General features: G+C 39.6%; 1 protein-coding gene across 16 annotated transcripts in view; it reads left to right on the plus strand.

Moving 5' to 3' along the window:
* Rbfox1 (RNA binding fox-1 homolog 1) overlaps nucleotides 1–18,167 on the plus strand; it is a 1,956,039-nt gene that overhangs the window by 1,484,559 nt on the left and 453,313 nt on the right. The gene's annotated exons all lie outside the window — the stretch shown is intronic.

Consider the following 18,167-nt stretch of genomic DNA (forward strand, 5'->3'; position numbering starts at 1 on the left):
TTATTTTATGTTTCACACAGAGAGAACTTCAAATTCTGGAAACTCCTTATATAGAAAGTGTAGCTTAACAACAAAAGTAATAATTATTATAACAATAGCAGTAATAATGGGATGATTTCTCTTCCCACCCCCATCCCCCCATCCCTATTGATTGAGCACTTCCTATGTATCTAGCAAAAGGACTTGCCTGGGTTATCTGTTTAATATCCATTTCTGAGCGATACCTAATGGGGATCCTTGGACCATCAGCAGTAGGGTTAAAATTAGTTTTGTTCTTTTATGTATCCTGTTCACTTAAAATAGTATCTGGCATCTAATAAGGGCTGCACACGTATTGATGGATGAGTGACATAATGATGAAATCTTAGGGAAAGCATGCAACTTGCTTCACACATCTGATGGCCTGATACCAGAGCCCACTGAGCCTCTGTTGAGGCTTACATCCAAATGGCCCCTGTTCTGTCCCCACTGAATGGGTGGGTCTGATTCTCCATTTATGTCAAACTTAATTGTTGCAACCACTCTCTGCCATCTTGGTCCAGTTCTTTGTTTGCTCTGTCTCTCATCTAGAATGACTCCTTAATTTCCGTTTCTCAAAACCCTCTCTGTCTTTTGAGACCACTCAATCTCTGGTTTTTTTCTTGGACACTATCCTACATTCTGTGAACTTTCAGAGCCTCATGGAACTCTTGGCTCCAATTGCCCATCAGCAGTGGATGCAGAGCTGGGCTTGACAGACGCATGCACAGTTCATTTCCAGCTCTATCGCTCCACAAAGTTTGATCTCAGGCAAGCAGCTTGACAGTCTTAAAGCCCCAAGTTCCTCAACTCCATGCCGAGAACACTTGTATTGCTGTACATCCCAGCTGACTGTAATGATCTGATCATGTTAAGACATCTCTGTCATCATTACTATCACTTTTTCACTCTATTGTATGGTCTCCGACTTATATATGGGAACCTTTACACCCTCACCAGATTGTAGAATTATAAACAAGAAATTTCATTCATAGTGGACCTTTAATGTGCTACCGAATTTATCCCAACAGATAAACCTGTGGCCAAGAAGCTGCCTCGGTGTTCAGAGTATAATTTTCTCGCTTTACGTTCTGAACACTGGTGTCTTTATCAATAACATGAAAGAAGCCATTTCCATTTACTTGGCCATAACAAAAGGGTTGTTGCAAATGGGTTTCTTTATATGGTAAGCCATCGGCTAGTGTTTTCTAAGAAGCTAGGCTTCAGAACTATAATAACTCATTATCAATCTGTTTCCCTACTTCATTGAAGTTCCTGGGTTCTTTGAATGTAGGCTTAGCTGATGTCTTTTTTTATCTGTAAAATTGTGCTTAACATGTAGCTTGAAGCAGGCTGATAACTGAGACACATCTCCAGTTATGAGTACCACTTAAGGGAGAATAAGACCCCACAGAGAGCAATTTCCAGAACAGACATGTAGATTCAGGTCCCAGTGTCTGCCTGGAGGCTGGAGGCTTGGTTCCAATTTTCTCAGAATACACATGACCTTGAACAATTCAGAAAGATCCTTGTGTGTGCCTTCCTGCTCTCATCTGTAAAATGAAATGCCCAAATTACATAAATTATTAATTATCTCTTGTTTCCAGAATTTTGTATCCTAGAACTGAAATGCATTGGGGCAACCCATTGGTTCTATTTTTCCTGAATATCCAGACACACACACCCCACAATGGTTTGTGGTGTTGTCAAATTCTGTCAAAAAAACCCATCTGCTCCTGTCTTAGTCACGCTCAGAGTTTCTCTTCATTCTCCCATGCACCGCACATTTTCCTAATAAAGTATATAATAAAAGTAAGTCTTCCTACTGGTTTGTTTATAGTGCAGAAGACATTGTTATTCCCACCAAGACACCAGTGGATAAAAATGCATACTTCTCTGTCTCCCACAACCACCCTTTGATCCCCAGCCTTTTATCAGAAAATCTGAAGTGTTACCTTCTACAAATTAGCACCACCTCCTGAGAAATTGTGCCAAGTTCCATTAAATGTAATTAGCATTCCCGTTGTTTCCTTTACATCTGAAAGAGAGAGAAAGGAAACTCCAACTTACTGTGAACACACATCATGCCAAGTGATACCAAAAGTCAAGCTGGAAGCAGGAGGCAGGAGGCAGGAGGCAGGAGGACCTTCATGCACAGCTGGGTGTTCGCCTTCATGGAACTGAAGATTTGTGGCAGAAACAAATCTTCATTCTTTGCTTTTCTAAGTGAAGGTTGACTTCTCAATGTGGAGGTAAAGAGTCACACTGTGCCTTCTGTAGGACAGGCTAGACAAAACTTAAAACTGACCTGCCTGGGGCCCCAACACAAGACACCCAAATAGCCTAGTTAATTTCAAAACTGCACTTTGGGATTCTCCTTAGATGAAATTTGAGGGCAAATCAAAGCAGCTGCATTGTTCTCATTATTTAGGTTTATAGTGATTTGTTAGTATGATTGGATTGTGTAAAATATTTTTAACAATTAAAAAGTTCCTTTGGCTTAAAAAGAGATTGTAAAACGAATGAATGAAAACTGTCATGTATCTATTTTCCCTAGAATTTGGTGACAGAAACGACATTTTAATAGCCAGCAAGTAGAAAACATTGTGCTCTCAGAATAAAGAACTGTGCTTAATAACAGATTAATTAATTATTACTATCATATATTAATCAGGAACTATATTGAAATAATTACATTAAATTGCATAATTTTATTATTAATATAAAAACAAAATTAAAATAATCACAACTCTCTGCTCCCACCACTTTTATTTCAAATTGCATGAAAGTAGGAAAACTTAGTCAAACCAAACTTGCATTTAGAAACTATTACTGCAGCCAGGCATAGTGACTCAAACCTGTGATCCCAGTTACTCGGGAGGTAGAGACAGCAAAGTCTCAGTTCCAGCCCAGACCAGGCAACTAAAAATTGACAAGCCTCTATCTCAAAGAAGAAATCAAATGGTGGTTCATGCCTATAATCCCAACTACATGGGAAGCATAGCTAAGAGTCTAATGGTTCAAGACTGGCCAAGGCAAAAACGATACCTTATCTGAAAAATATCTAAAATCAAAAGGGGTTGAGGGTGTAACTTAAGTGTTAGAGCACCTGCCTAGCAAGCAGGAGACCCTGAGTTCAAACCCCAGTACTACAAAAAAGAAAGAAGAATTGAAGGATTAAGCCATTTTTGTAAGGGATTTATAGCTCAAGCATAGCGCACTGTTAAAAATTCATGTCCCTCCAAACCTCACTCACTTTCAGACAACAAAACAGAAGTAAGAAACAACCAGATAATCTACTCGATGAGGATTGCACTGGTTTCAAATGTTTTGTGTGAAATCGAGTTCAATTTGACTGGCAATTTTTTTTTCTCCCAGAAGCCATTTTGTCTCTTTATTTCTTGCTTCCTTCCTTGTATTTTAGCATTTGTCATTTCAATTACAGTACTGCATACTATTTTTACACATTGAGTGCAATTTTCAGAAACACCAGGGAAAGAGCAGTAAAGATATTAGGAGGTGGTAGTTAAGACTGAGAATGGCTCCAGGAGGGTGGAACACATTTAGAACGTTTTTTATTTTAATCATCTATAAAGAAACTAATTCCATACACCCATCTACAGTTAAATCCCTCTTATAGCACACGGCATCATAAAATTGAATAAAGTAATATTCTTTAGCACAGTGTCAAACCTATTACATTATACAAGGTAAGTTACTTCTCAAACCCATTGGCTTCTCTGTGGGTGCAGGATGAAAGCCAAGCATGTCCCACCCTGGGCCACATGGAGAAACAGAAAGAAAGACAAATTAGTCTTCTCCCAAGAAAGTATTGAGATGCATGAGCTGTTTGGTAGAAATTTATCCTTCAGTAAACAGTTATGGAGCACCTCCTTTGTGTTAGAAGTTAGGTGGTTAGAAGCCCAGAACACTTGTGTTGATAAAACTTACTGTCCCTTCCACAAGTCAAGTTAGTTTAGCTTTTGGTAATTAAGTTGGATACTCTCTGTTATTAATGATGGAGTTGGATTGAGTTTAAAATGGGATATACCCAAAAGACTGTTACTCCAGAGGCACCTGCACATCCATGTTTATTGCGGCACTATTCACAATAGCCAAGTTATGGAAACAGCCAAGATGCCCCAGCACTGACGAATGGATTAAGAAAATGTGGTATCTATACACAATGGAATTTTATGCAGCCATGAAGAAGAACGAAATGTTATCATTTGCTGGTAAATGGATGGAATTGGAGAACATCATTCTGAGTGAGGTTAGCCTGGCTCAAAAGACCAAAAATCGTATGTTCTCCCTCATATGTGGACATTAGATCAAGGGCAAACACAACAAGGGGATTGGACTATGAGCACATGATAAAAGCGAAAGCACACAAGGGAGGGGTGAGGATAGGTAAGACACCTAAAAAACTAGCTAGCATTTGTTGCCCTTAATGCAGAGAAACTAAAGCAGATACCTTAAAGCAACTGAGGCCAATAGGAAAAGGGGACCAGGAACTAGAGAAAAGGTGAGATCAAAAAGAATTAACCTAGAAGGTAACACCCACGCACAGGAAATCAATGTGAGTCAATGCCCTGTATAGCTATCCTTATCTCAACCAGCAAAACCCCTTGTTCCTTCCTATTATTGCTTATACTCTCTCTACAACAAAATTAGAGATAAGGGCAAAATAGTTTCTGCTGGGTATTGAGGGGGGGGAGCGGGAGGGGGTGGAGTGGGTGGTAAGGGAGGGGGTGGGGGCAGGGGGGAGAAATGAACCAAGCTTTGTATGCACATATGAATAATAAAAGAAAAATGAAAAAAAAGAAAGAAATAAAATAAAATGGGGTGGGAGCAAGGTAAGCATGTCTTAGTCTATGCCATCAATAAAGGGCTAGAGATAAACAGAAAAGCACGTGATCAATTAGTGTTCACATCTCCTGTCAATGAAATCCTCATGGGTCCTCATGTCAACTTCATTCCCTTCTAGAGAAGATGAGTTTTCTCCACGGGGCAGGAGGAGAATGAAGAAACAACTCTGGGATTTTATTCACAGCCTGATAGTGAATCCAATTACATGTTCATCATGTTCAAGAGTGAGCTGTGCTCTAGCATGTTTTCCTCTTCCTAGAAGAATACCAGGTTTGCTCAAGCTTTCGTGTGGATACTCCCATATCTACTCCCTTCCATCAAGTTCATGTGACTCTGGAGAGCTGCGTCCCATTCCCAGTTGCAGGGAGAGTGAGGCAAGGACTTAAGTCATCTAAGCCAATCATAATGACCCCATCCCCAACACCCCCACCCTCAAGCCAGACCTAAGCCTTTTGTTGGCTGATCCCCCAAAAGGAGGAGCGTTGGGCATTTGATTAAACAGACCCATTAAAATGAAAGGAATTGGGTCTAGTCTTGGCTTTGGATTACTTTGGTGTACAACACTTACTTCCTTTACTATTTAAGCTGGTTTGAGTCTGGATTTTTGTTCTTTGCAGACAGATCCATTCTCATGGATAAACACCTCAAGACAATGGGGATAAATCCTTAGAAAGATACTGGCTGACTATACTTAAGTCTTCTGCAAGAAAACAGGGCATTTCTTGACCAGGCTGAGTCATATATGCCCACCTGTCTATATAATGTCCACCAAAACACATGTGGGGAGTGAACCCTGGTAAAAGATTCCAAAATTATTCAGGGACACAGAAGCTGAAAGAGATTAATCACTCACTCATGGCATGCTTTCATTTGTTTACAGATTGTTGAAGTTTAATTTTATTTCATAAAATCTATTATTATCAAGGTATAATTCAAAAACATTTTTTTGGGCAGTACTGGGGTTTGAATTCAAGGCCTCACCCTTGCTAGGCAAGCTCTCTACCGCTTGAGCTATGGCCCAATCCTTTTTGCTTCAGTTTGTCTCTTAGGCAGGGTCAGGCTTTTACCCAGGCTGGCCTTACACTGAGATTCTTCTACCTTTGCTTCCAGAGTAACTGAAATTACAGGTGTATGCCATCATGCCTGGCCCAATAATTCAATTTTAAGTAGATGTTTAATTGTGCAATCATACTAATTTGGAATGATATAGCCCTTCCATCCCATTGTTACCCACTGCTTTTTTTCAGTTTCTCCAACTCACCCTGTCCTTGTGAAGCAAGGACACATTTCATAGAAATGCCCATGCCATGTGTGATCTTCTGTAGCTGGCTTCTTTAACTCAGTGGATGTTTTTGAGGTTCAGTCATGTGATGTGTATAGTAATAGGTTTTTTTTTTCTTTTATGGTTGAGTGCCCTGTGACTTGATTGTTCGTTCACTCACCGATGGATCTTTGGATCATTTCTAAATATTGACGTCAGGCATAATACTGCTACGAACATTTGTTTCCTGTTTTTTTTGTGTGGATGCATGATTTCTCTTTCTTTTTGTTGGTGGATACTTAACAAGTGAAACTCCCCCACCGTGTGGTAAATTTAAGGTGAACTTATAAAGCCACCATACTGTTTTTCAAGGTGGCTCTGTCATTGTGTATTGCCATGAACAACATACAGGGGTCTAAGTTGTGTCAAATCATTGACAACTCTTAGTATTTTCTGTCATTAAAATGATCGCCATTCTATTGATATGTTGTCATGTACATCGGCTTCAGCTCGTTTGAGCCTTCTGTCAAATGAGTACTGAGCATCTTTGCATGTGGCTGACTTCTGAATGAAATAACCTGACCACCTGAGAAATGGAACTCCATGAATCTTGGGGAGCAGTGCATCTTTATCAATACCTCCCTTTCTCCCTTTCTCTTGTTGACTAAGTTGGCAAAGGAGTGAGTGGAGGGGGTTGAAGTGAGGAACAGAGTGCTTTCCTTTATATGCCAAATAAGAAACACTGGGCAGGTTGCTGAGCCTGCCCTCGTTATTTGTGAAGCTTACAGGCCAGTTGTAGCTCCATAGCATATGCAAGAACATGGACCTTACATGCAAATGATCCCATTGCAGCTAAGGCTCACCTTGTCTGGGAACCCCACTTTGGAGAAGATTGGGTCTAGATGCATCGTCCCAACTTTGATGTTGAGTATGCTTCAGGGCAGAGTTTGAAAGTCACACATTACCCTGTCACTCCCAGCTTTCTGAGGTTGCCTCTTCCTGCGACACTGTAGTTGGTATTATTCCCTTTATTTTCTCATAAAATGACATGCTCCCTCTCAGGGTAAAGCAGGTCTCTGCACATGTCTCTCAGCTGGGTTGCAGTAATCTGTGCTCTTTAGGAAAAGGTCACTCTTTAGAGGATTTGAAAGGACTTGACAGTCATACGTTTGCCCCTGAGCACATATGGGTCCAAAGAAAAGACCCTGGTTTCTTTGTTGCGCAGGTTTTCAAATCTTGAGAGGTCAGAATGCAAATGATGAGGTGCCTGAGAACCAACTGGTTCATAGTCATCTCATGTTAACATTGGCTCATTTTTGACACATATCCAAGGTGGATCTCAGCCAACAGAGCCCCACTAACAGACCCTGGTCTAGTTCAAAGCTTGCACTTTTAGTTAGATTTCTCTGGTTGGATTCCTGGTACTCCATGCTGCGTGCGTGTGAATTTGGACAAGCTCCTTAAACATATTAAGCTTTGGTTAACTCAACTGTAAAATGAGATTAATAATAATACGTGCTTCTTAAAATCGTTGATAGGATTAAGTGAGATAATGCATGTTAAGTGCTTAGCATCACTCTGCCTTTCTCTAGCTGTTAGAATTTTTATCTTATATTTGATTTTATATCTTTGGCACTTGGAAGAAAGCCTGGCATCATTTTAACTTAATGGCCGTAATTTAACCCCACAGGTGATATGTTCATTCATCCAGGCAATAAATATTTATGTGGTACCTACTATGTGTTAAAGAATATTCTATATTATAGAGCAGTACACTATGGTCCTCAAAGAAATCCTGTCTTCCACCTGTTTCTATAAATGCAGTTTTATTGGCACATATTTGTATTGTCCATGGCTGGATTTCTGCTGTAATAGCACAGTTCACTAGCTGTGAGAGAGACTGGGTGGACTGCACCCAGTCTATATTTGATCCTTTACAGAAAAAGCTTCAACTCTTGTTCTGGATACTGAGAATAAAAAAGTAGCAAACACAATAAGGTGATATTCCTGGTCTCATCATAGTCAGGAGGAGACAGCTAATACACAAATGAACAAATACATATCAAATGCCTATGTGATAAGTATAATTTTAACAAAGAACTGTAGGAGGAGAGGGGAGTCTGGCATAAAAATAGGAGGAAGTATTTGTTTTCAAGTTTTCCATCTAAATGACTCTAATCTCAGTCAGGAGTTGTACAAGCCTATAATCCCAGCTACTTAGGAGGTGGAGGCAGGAGGATTGCAAGTTCCAGGCCACCTATCTCAAAAAGAAAATATGAACAAAAGGGCGAAGGTTGTAATCCAAGTGATAGTCCACTTGACCAGCATGTGCAAGGCTCTGGGTTCAATCCCCAGTACCAGAAAAAAGGAAAATAAACAAATGCCTTTAATTTCAGGTTAGAATTTCAAACTCTCTCTTAAGTAATTTACATACGAGGTGATATTCAATAGAAAAATGTACACTCCCCATACTATGAAGTCTCATGAAAACTTGCAAAACCCAGCCCAGGTTACAAATAAATTAAGATGTGGGGTATTACCCCAAACTGATTTGGACAGACCTCATATATAGTGATTTCAAACTGAGCACTTGTCATTTTGCTGACAAGGCCTACATTTCCACCCATGAATAGGTTCCCCACATAGAATTCCACTGCTTCCCATAGAAGGGGAGTTGTATCTGTAGCCCTCTTGCCTCCTGATTATCCAGGACAAGACCAAAGTGTCAACTGCACAAACAAAAAAGAAGCCCTCAGGGAGGACCTCGAGAGCTGAGTCTGAGAGAAACTGGAAGTAGGTGTGAGATGCTTTGGAAGGTTTTCTAACATGTGCCTTATTTTCAGCAGTGTTTCCACAGTGGCCACCTCTTATAGGACTATGATTGCTGCTGTCCAAGCTAACTGCACTATTTTACATCGTACAGGGAAGCAGGGAACTTGCACAGAGTTCCGGCACAGGAGTCAGCAAACCTTATCATCACAGAGCCAAATTGTAAATATTTTAGGTTCTGCAGGTCTTATGGTCTCTGCAGCCACTATTCAGCACTTCGGTTGAGGCAAGAAGCAGCCCTGGGCAATGCATAAATGAATGAGCATGGCTGCATTCCAATAAAACTTTATTTATAAATGTAGACAGGGTTTGACTAGTGACTCCTGGTTTGCTAGTCCCTATTATAGTGTAGTGTTTCCTTTGTAAGTGTACTCAAGGAATCAGCTGGGAATCCTGGATCACTCATTTAATTAATACTTTGACTCTTCCCTTCTGAACTGTTGTCGGGGGCTCAAGGCTAGTCTTATACACTTGTACCAAGGCTCCACAGATAGTGTATGTTAGGTGACACTGGTGTTAAAACTATCAGTCTCAGTGGCAACAGAACAAAAGTTTGATTTCTGCTCATAGAAATCTTGGCAGGGGCCTGAGTGACTCTCCAGGCAGCTGTCCTCTGTGTAGTGACCTAGCAATTCGATTTCATGGAATTATCATCAGCCTGTACCTTCAGTTTCTGGAGCCCATTGCCTTCTTCTTTGTGATCACTGAAAAAGACTGACAGTAGAATGTCTTGTCACAGTAATGAAGTGAGTGAGTCACTCACAACTTGGACAAAGCTCATTACATGGTCATAACCAGTTCCAAAGAAAACCAACAACAACAAAATGGCAGAGATCATATTACTATGTGACCAGAAATGGGGAGAGAGCTGGATATGGGCAAATTTTCCAAGGTTTTACTCCATCAATTTATTGATTTGATGGAATTTTTGATTGGTTGGTAATCACTACTATGCACTATGTCTACCAGCAAAGAGATTATGTGCTATGTATAGTTATAGGTTGTTCATGCCACCAGAATTCGGCCTTCTATCCGTTGGTGAAAATAGGAAATAAAAGTACTATCTGGGCTATGAGTCACTTATCTCTTACTAAATTTTACTACATGACACTAAAGGCTGTCATCTGTGTTTCAATCCATGTGTTTTCAATCCCCTGCCAGACATCAGGGTGCATTTCTACCATCCATAAGTCAAGTGCATTCGTTCTGACCAAATGTGCCTTGACCACCATGTTGCATTCCACCTGTTACTACGTAAGCTATGTCCTGATGAACACACATCTTTCCTTCCTACACTCATCCACTTTGGTTGGCTTTATTGATTTGGTTAACAAGACCATAAATAATAATTCACTCCCTCCTTTGTTTATAGTTAACAGTGTTGGCCCGTTATAATTTTCTGTGGCAGCACATATGGTGGGTGATGAAGTAACTCATAAAGGAACCACATGGAAGGTAGTTCTGCTTTTATTTTTATGACTGTTTCTTTAATCTAATGCATAATTAATGTACAGAGTTCAACTGTTTTGTTTTTTTTTTCTCCTTTGGTTAGCTCACAGTTTATTTGATGCATACTGAGGTTTTAATATTTTGGGGGCATTTGACATTGTAAGGATGTGAGATAAAACTGCAAATTGTCATCAATAAGGAAGGCTGGTTTACCAGGGTTTTGCTGTGTTTTGTGGAAAGGTAAGCATTTAAATTATCCCTTGGTCTCAGAATTCATTTCCACTGGAAATATAAAGTGATGCCATCTTGTACAGATATTCTCCAAGGTTCCACCTGCCCTATACCTATGAAAACACAGTTCTGACAGCATTGCTCTTGGAGAGTAAACTCCTCTGCCTTCCGTCTCTCTCAATGATCTGCTCAGTCTCTGCAATTTTTCTGGCTCTCCCTAGATCTGATTTATGATTCACCAAAATCTGTGGGAGAATTTGCCAAGCTGCAGACCAATTAAGTATGTTTGCTGTTGGGCCAGTCTGTTAGGTGCTGTCACTTCCATTTTGCCCCACATTTTAAAGTTAATGGTGCACATGATTTGCTTTTGTTTTTCTTAAGTACCAAGCTGACCACTGCAGGGGTGATTCCAACAACCACAATGAAATTCACTGGAAAAGCGTTCTCCTTCACTTGTGTACCAATGAAAAAATAATTCAAAATTTCCCCAGATATGTTACACACAGCATACTTCTCTTAGAAAATTCTGTGTTATCTACAGTAATCCCAATAACCCACAATATTTCCTATCCATTTTCTGCTTTGCAGCACTACAATTATAATGCAATAATAATCATAACCGAACAACAATAGCAATTGTTCACACAGCACTTACTGCATTCTGATCTTTTAATGTACTTTACAAACATTAACTACTTAATCACTTATGTTAGTCCATAAAGAGGGAACAATTATTACTTCTGTTTGTTAAGTCTCCACAGGAAACAGGCTCAGAGAGGTTAAGAATACTGTCAATGACAGAAAGGAATAGGATCTCTGGAAATCTGACTCCTAATAATGGGACACACTTCTCATCAGATGCAGGGCAGAGCAAAGCTCTACATGCTGAAGACATGTTTTCAGAAAGCCAACACTGTGCTCATGCACTGGTATTGATTTATCTGGTGGGGTGCTTTGATTTTATTGGGTAATACTTTCCGGGTTGATAGATGAGGTGATGCCAACTACAGTGACACTGTTTTCTTCCCTTTCCTGTAAAAGGTGAGATGGTTCCCTGTGGTGTTAGAAAGGATTGCAAAAGATTTACTTGGGGAAAATTATCTGCCTCTGCAATCTCTTGCACCATTTCTACTGTGAGTTATTATGATTAAAAAAAAAAAAAGCCAGAACATTTGCTTCAAGGTGAAAATATTTAGGCAAAATATTACCATAGGGAAACTTTATTTTAAGCATCAAGGTTAAAAAGAAGCACATGCCAGGTTTAGGATTTTATACTTAAACTTTGTCACCATGCTGTAGAGTTTGCTTGGCAAACTTTTCTTGTAAAGCGGCAGATAATAAATATTTTAGGCTTGTGGACCATACGGTCTCTGTCATAACTACTCCAGCTTTGCAGCTATAGAACAAATACATTCATAAACAATGCATAAACAGATTAATGTGGGCAGCAGTGCAGTAAATCTTTGTTTTCTACAACAAGCAATAGGAGAAATTTGTCTCACACCCCATGGTTTACTGACACCCTGCTGTTAAGACATGAACTGGGTGCTGGGGATCTGGTTTGTCTCTTGCCCTGAAATTTGCCAGTGATTGGTCTTGCAATAGTCTTTGTACCTCTTTGAGCCATAGTCTCCCCAGATGCTAAGGATGAAAATTGTTACTTATCCATGATCACAGTCAGGAGAACTGAAAGAGTGCCCAAATCCAATTGGTGAAGTGCAAATTTCAATGAAAGAAATTCCACTTCATCCTTCTCTGTCTCTCCAATTTACATTTTCCTTCCACATCCCCTTACCTTCTGCTATTTTGTTAATAAGTCTTAGCAGCTAGTTATGGTGACCTGGCAGTTTTAGAATGCTTTCATATTTTGGTTATGCCAGTATTAGGTAAGTACCCCCCCTCCCCAAAACACTTTCTGAATTGCTGTATGTGAAGTGGTACTTCAGTAATTGCTGGGGGAAAAAAATCTCAGTTCTTTCCTTTAGAACGAAGATAGTGAATAAAGAGAGCTCCACCACTTCCTCAGATCCAACGTGCATGCACTCACTGATGGGCAAGTGCACTCTTCTTTGCTGATTAACTGCGTAAGGCATTGGAAGCTTGTTTGTGACAATTCCTTAGTCAATGCCATTTGTTTGTAGTTATCTCTTACAATGAGCCCTCTTGGGTACCTTTGAACTGGATAATTCATTTGGAGGGACAGAAATCTGGGACATTTCCTCAAATCATATGTTATGTGAAGCTGTGTAGGGTTACTGTTTAATCCTGGCTTTGTAAATAATTATGATCTTCTGCAGCTACTCTAGCTGGAATTCTGGTCTCACAAAAAGACCATGAAGTTAAAGTATCTTCCTTTCTTCCTCAAGTCTCCTCTCATGATGTGTTTCCACATCAAAACTGAATAAGTCCCGCATTTCTTGAGTCTGAAGGCTTAACAGCAGCTGGATTTCTGCTGCTTTTCCTTGTTCTGCATGTTTTTGACTCCTCTGGATATTTCATGGTGAGGTATTGCCCTAGAAATAGAGGGGTAATGGATAGTCCTAATTCTTCATATTACAAAGAACAGAAACACACTTCAGACTCATGTAAGCAAAAATAGAAAATTGAGTTTGAAAGTATTCCATATATTCCAAATGATAGACAGAAGACATATGTGGGATGGAGCAGGGACTAGGAATGGTGTCAGCACCCTGGACAGCAGCCCTTCCTCTAATCCAGCAGATTCCTGTATTCTCCAGTTTGCATATTCTCCTTTTCAAATGGCTTCCAAGATCTTTACATTCCTGGGTGTGTTATGTTAATTGCTTTACACCTCACATGATGTGCCTTCCAGAGGCTTCCCAAACCACACCCCCCTAACACAAATGCCCTATTTTCCTTGTTTTCTCATTTTCTACCTACTTCTCACTATAACCTAAACTTCCCAAGAGCAAAGACTTATTTAGAGCAATGCTTGACATCTAGTGGACACACCATGTTTTTTTTTAAGTAAAAACAAGTAGACATAAGAGAATGATATCCTTAATTCCAAATTCTCTGGGAGAAAGAACTGAAATGGCTCAGTTGTGGTTGGCCCCTTGTCCAGTTAATGGAGGCACAACAGTTAAGAGGCACACACACCAAAGAGTTCCGGGAGGCTGTGTTTGAGGGGAAGTGGGCTTGACTGGGGAGAAAGAGAAGACATTATGAACTAGGAAGACATAATTCCCAGTAACTACAAACGTGCTGTGCTAGCAAGTTTATAGGGAGAAATGTCAGTAATGGTTGACTCAAATTTGTCAGAAGAAACAGGGAAAATCTTTCTGCTTGATGTTTCAAACCAGGAATTGAGGCTACTGGGCACCATGGAAGTGTACAGAACCAAAGTCTTTTATTTATTTATTGTTAAAAAATGAAAACTTCATAGACATAGAGTCATTGCAAACTTTAGCTACAACAGATGATAGTTTTTATTTCTTTCTCCCCCCAAATCTATTTTATTAATAGTCCTAAGCAAACTGTGTTCATGAGAGAAAGAGAGAGAGAAAGAGAGGAGAGAGATTTTTGGGCTCTCAGAAACCTGCATTAATGCTCTCAAGTGTCTTAAAACAGGAAGATGCACTCAGGATACAGGGCCAAATGGTAATCTCCAGGCAGGAATCATAGAATTGCTGACTCACACAGAATGTAAGCCAGAATTTGGCTTACTGTGAGGATAAAACTGACAAAGTTTAAGGGGAACTTTCCATCTCCTTTCAGCTTAATTCAGCAAGGAGACATTTACCACCTGCTTTTGGGTGTGCTGTTAGGAGCCAACAATATCAGGTCTCTGCTGCCTTGGATCTACCATTCTAATTGTGGAAGGCATTTTAAGAGATACAGAATGAGAGAGCCAATCAGTACAGAAGATAAAACTTGAGGCTACCATGATGATGTCATTAAGAACACAAAACGAGATGATGTGTAATGGAATGACTGGTATTGGTAGTACAGTTGGCCACAGGTGGCATGAAACCCTGGAAGGGATGCAGGAGAAGAAGTCAGGATGGGAAAGAAGAGCCTGTAGCCTGAATGCATGCATAGTATTTGAAGAGAAAGAGTGTTATGGTCTGGGAAAAAACCATAAACAAAGTAGAGAGGAGTGAGAAGGTAGGAAGATCAAGCAGCATGGCTTAAGTCATGAGGGTGATCTAAGAGAGAAGGTTGTCATCTGAATAACAGCCTGCAGGAATTGTATGCTGTCTGGACTGGAGAGTGGAACTGTGGAGCAGAGGAGAAGGAAGTGTAAGAGGTTTCAGCAGAACTCTGTGAAGACATAATAGCCATTGCCATCAATATGTCCACAAAAATCACCATGTGACACTGGCGTCTGTCCATCTGCTTCTGATGTGTGTTTTGACCTCTCCTTACCATGCGGCCTACAAACCCAATCTCATTGTAAAAACTTAACCAAGTATGTCACCGTAAGGATGCCACAGTTCTGAAAACCCTGTGTAAAGCTGGGTGATATGGTACATACTCAAACTTTCAGCACTCAGTAGTCTGAGATAGATGGATCCTGAGTTCAAGGCTAGCCCCGGCTACATAGCAAATCTCAACAAAACAAAAGAAAAACCTGTTTATTTTATAAACACGAAGTAGGAACGAATGCTGGAGTGCTCAAAATATACATGTCTTGATCCCATGGTGTACCTGAGCAGATATAACCCCCAAACCTGATTAAAAACTCTTGTGAAACTTTCTAAAACAGAATTTGGGCAAGGTGGAGCTATAGCTTAAACTTGATTTTTGTAGTCAGAGCCACCTTGGTTGTCAATTTCTGTGACTCTACTTACCAGTTCAGACCCTTACACAGCACCCTTAAACTTTAAGCACATGTGTGTTTAAGTGACACAAATTAACAGCAATAGTGAGCTTACTCATAATTATTACTTAATAATAAGCTTAATAATGCTTACCAGTACCAGAAGTGTGTTTGATACCTTATACACATCCCCTCTTTGAAGCATGAACATCAACACATGCTTTACACATTCACGCTTCATTCTGGAGATAAGGGATTGAGCCTTAGAGTCACTAGTGCTTTTGAAATCACACAGTACACAGAAGCAGGCCCATTTAGTTTAGCTCATCAAATCCGCCTAACCATGGGAATATTATGGGATAGTGTAGGGGAGCACTTGGCTGAGCATCCAGCCCCAAAGTAGGTGTCTGATAATTTTCATGTTAATCTCTCTTTCTAGATTTCAAATATTTATGAGCACAGAATCAATGCTAAGGAAAGTCAGTTGAAAGAGGTGTTTGCATGTAATTTTTTTTTCTTAATGATTTCACCGTACCCTTGAGCATTTCCACGTTTGTGTTTAATCACAGAATCTCAGCCATGATGTTTGTGACAGGCAATTTCCTTAATGCAGTTGACAGAGATGGATTACATGGAGTTTCATTGGATCCTGGGCTTTTGTCTGCAAGTGATAAGACTCGATTACAGCTATCTGGGTCTTGTCCCTGGACAATATTGTGTCCCAATAATTGCCATGACAGCGTGGATCATCTTTGTGGACACGTACATTCTTGGCCAGATGGGATACAACAGTTTGCAAGAAATGCTACCACTTTCATTACTCCTTGAGAAACATTTGGGCTGGTATTTCTGCATCAGAATCACAAATTAGTCTTGTCCTCAGAGATAGGCCTTGTTATGCAATTTATCTTCAAATGCACTTGCTTTTTCCTGCTACCACAGAAGTGTTAAACGATTTGCACAAATGTCGAGATATTGAATTCCTTTTGAGACTTTAAAGTCTTTATACAGGCATATGAAGTTCTGAGCATCCTTTGGTCTCCCAGGTACTTGGTGAGAAAGCTATTTGGGTTCAGTGGCATTTTGTCCCCAGTTAACAACAACCCTAATCTCTTCTTGAGCAAAGATTCAAAGCCCAGTGATGACTCACTTCCTGGACTTCCCTCCTCCTCCTCTCCAATATGTCTTGGCCTTTACCCTTTATGACTTCTTGGTGCATTTTAGACATCAAAGGAAACAAGTAGTTGGGTTCAGGGATCTTTGATACCCCTGGGAAACACAAACTCTATGATGCAAGAGAATGTCTTTTAGGCTATTCATGTTGTTTACTGTTAGTGGGCAATTCCTCTGTAGCATTTTCAAAATAGAGATTTTGTAGTTGTTCTTGGGTAAGAAACTTTGTTTGGCTATAAATCTACTTTAGAACCACCTCTGTCCTACCGTGTACTGTCTCCTCCACTGAGAAGAATGTTCTGACTCCTTTTAAAAACTATTTTTATTATGAAAAATATCATATGCATAGAAAACAGAAGAGTAATAGAGTGAACACAATATGCTCACCACTGAACTTTAATAGTTGGTGCCTAGATAGGCACAACCATTGGAAATTCTCAGCTATTGTAAAACTCAACTCAAAATACATAAAGATATATTGATGTAAAAAGAAACATCAGGCTGGGCACTGCTCAAGTGGTACAGTGCCTACCTAGCAGGCATGAGGTCCTGAGTTCCAACCCTAGGACCGCCAAAAAAAAAAAAAAAGAAATAGTATCCTATATAAAGCTGTGTTATCATTATTATATGTATCAGCACTAGCAAAAATCCAACCTACCATCAAATATCAATCTATGTTAAAATTTACTCAATCATTTCAAAAACAGCCTATATAACTTGTTTTTAAAATATCATTCCATAGTCCTTTTGAACAGGTGAAATATATATAAGATGAGAAAGGACAGACAGAAGTATGCCCTTCCTTAATTCTTCTGAGAGATTATTAATCACTTAAAAATTGTGTGTGGTCTTAATGGCAGGTATACACATAATTGGGCACCACAGAAAACTATTTTAAAATTATGAAAACAAATATGCCTCCCTGAATAATAATATTCTCAGCATTTTTTCCCCTAATAGTGAAAAATTGAAAAGCACCTAAATTTCTGACACAGAGAATTAACTAATTTATGGTGACCATACTGGGGAACACTCACCATGTATGGTTGAATGAAGAAAGTACTTGAACCACAGCATTTTAAGAGTTACCTTACTCATAGAGCAAAGATCTTGAGAACCTATCTGGCTATGTGCTCACCATTGTGAGCTCTAGATAGTGGGATTGTAGATATTTTTATTTCATTTTAATTTTTTCTGGTTTTCACATCTTTGAAAGGAAATGTGCAATATGTTGGTAAATGCATTAAAGACTTTTAAAAGAATTGGCCAATTTAGCAATAGATTTGTTATCTGACTTGAAGGGAATCCAAAGGCATACATACAAAAGAAGTTCTCCCCTCCCCCTTTCCCCCACACACATACATTCTGCAGAGTTTCCTGGAAACAGTGAGGCTGCAGAGCTGGAGAAGTTAACATAAGTACTTTAGGCTACAATAAAGACACCATAGTACATCTTCTTGTATTTCCTTTGGCTTTCTACATCTTGCATTAAAATGCTCTGATATTGTCTGAGTAAGGTTTTATTAAAAACCCTAGAGTTAAAATTTGCATTGC

Source organism: Castor canadensis, chromosome 17, assembly GCF_047511655.1.
Source record: "Castor canadensis chromosome 17, mCasCan1.hap1v2, whole genome shotgun sequence".
Taxonomy (NCBI): Eukaryota; Metazoa; Chordata; class Mammalia; order Rodentia; family Castoridae; genus Castor; species Castor canadensis.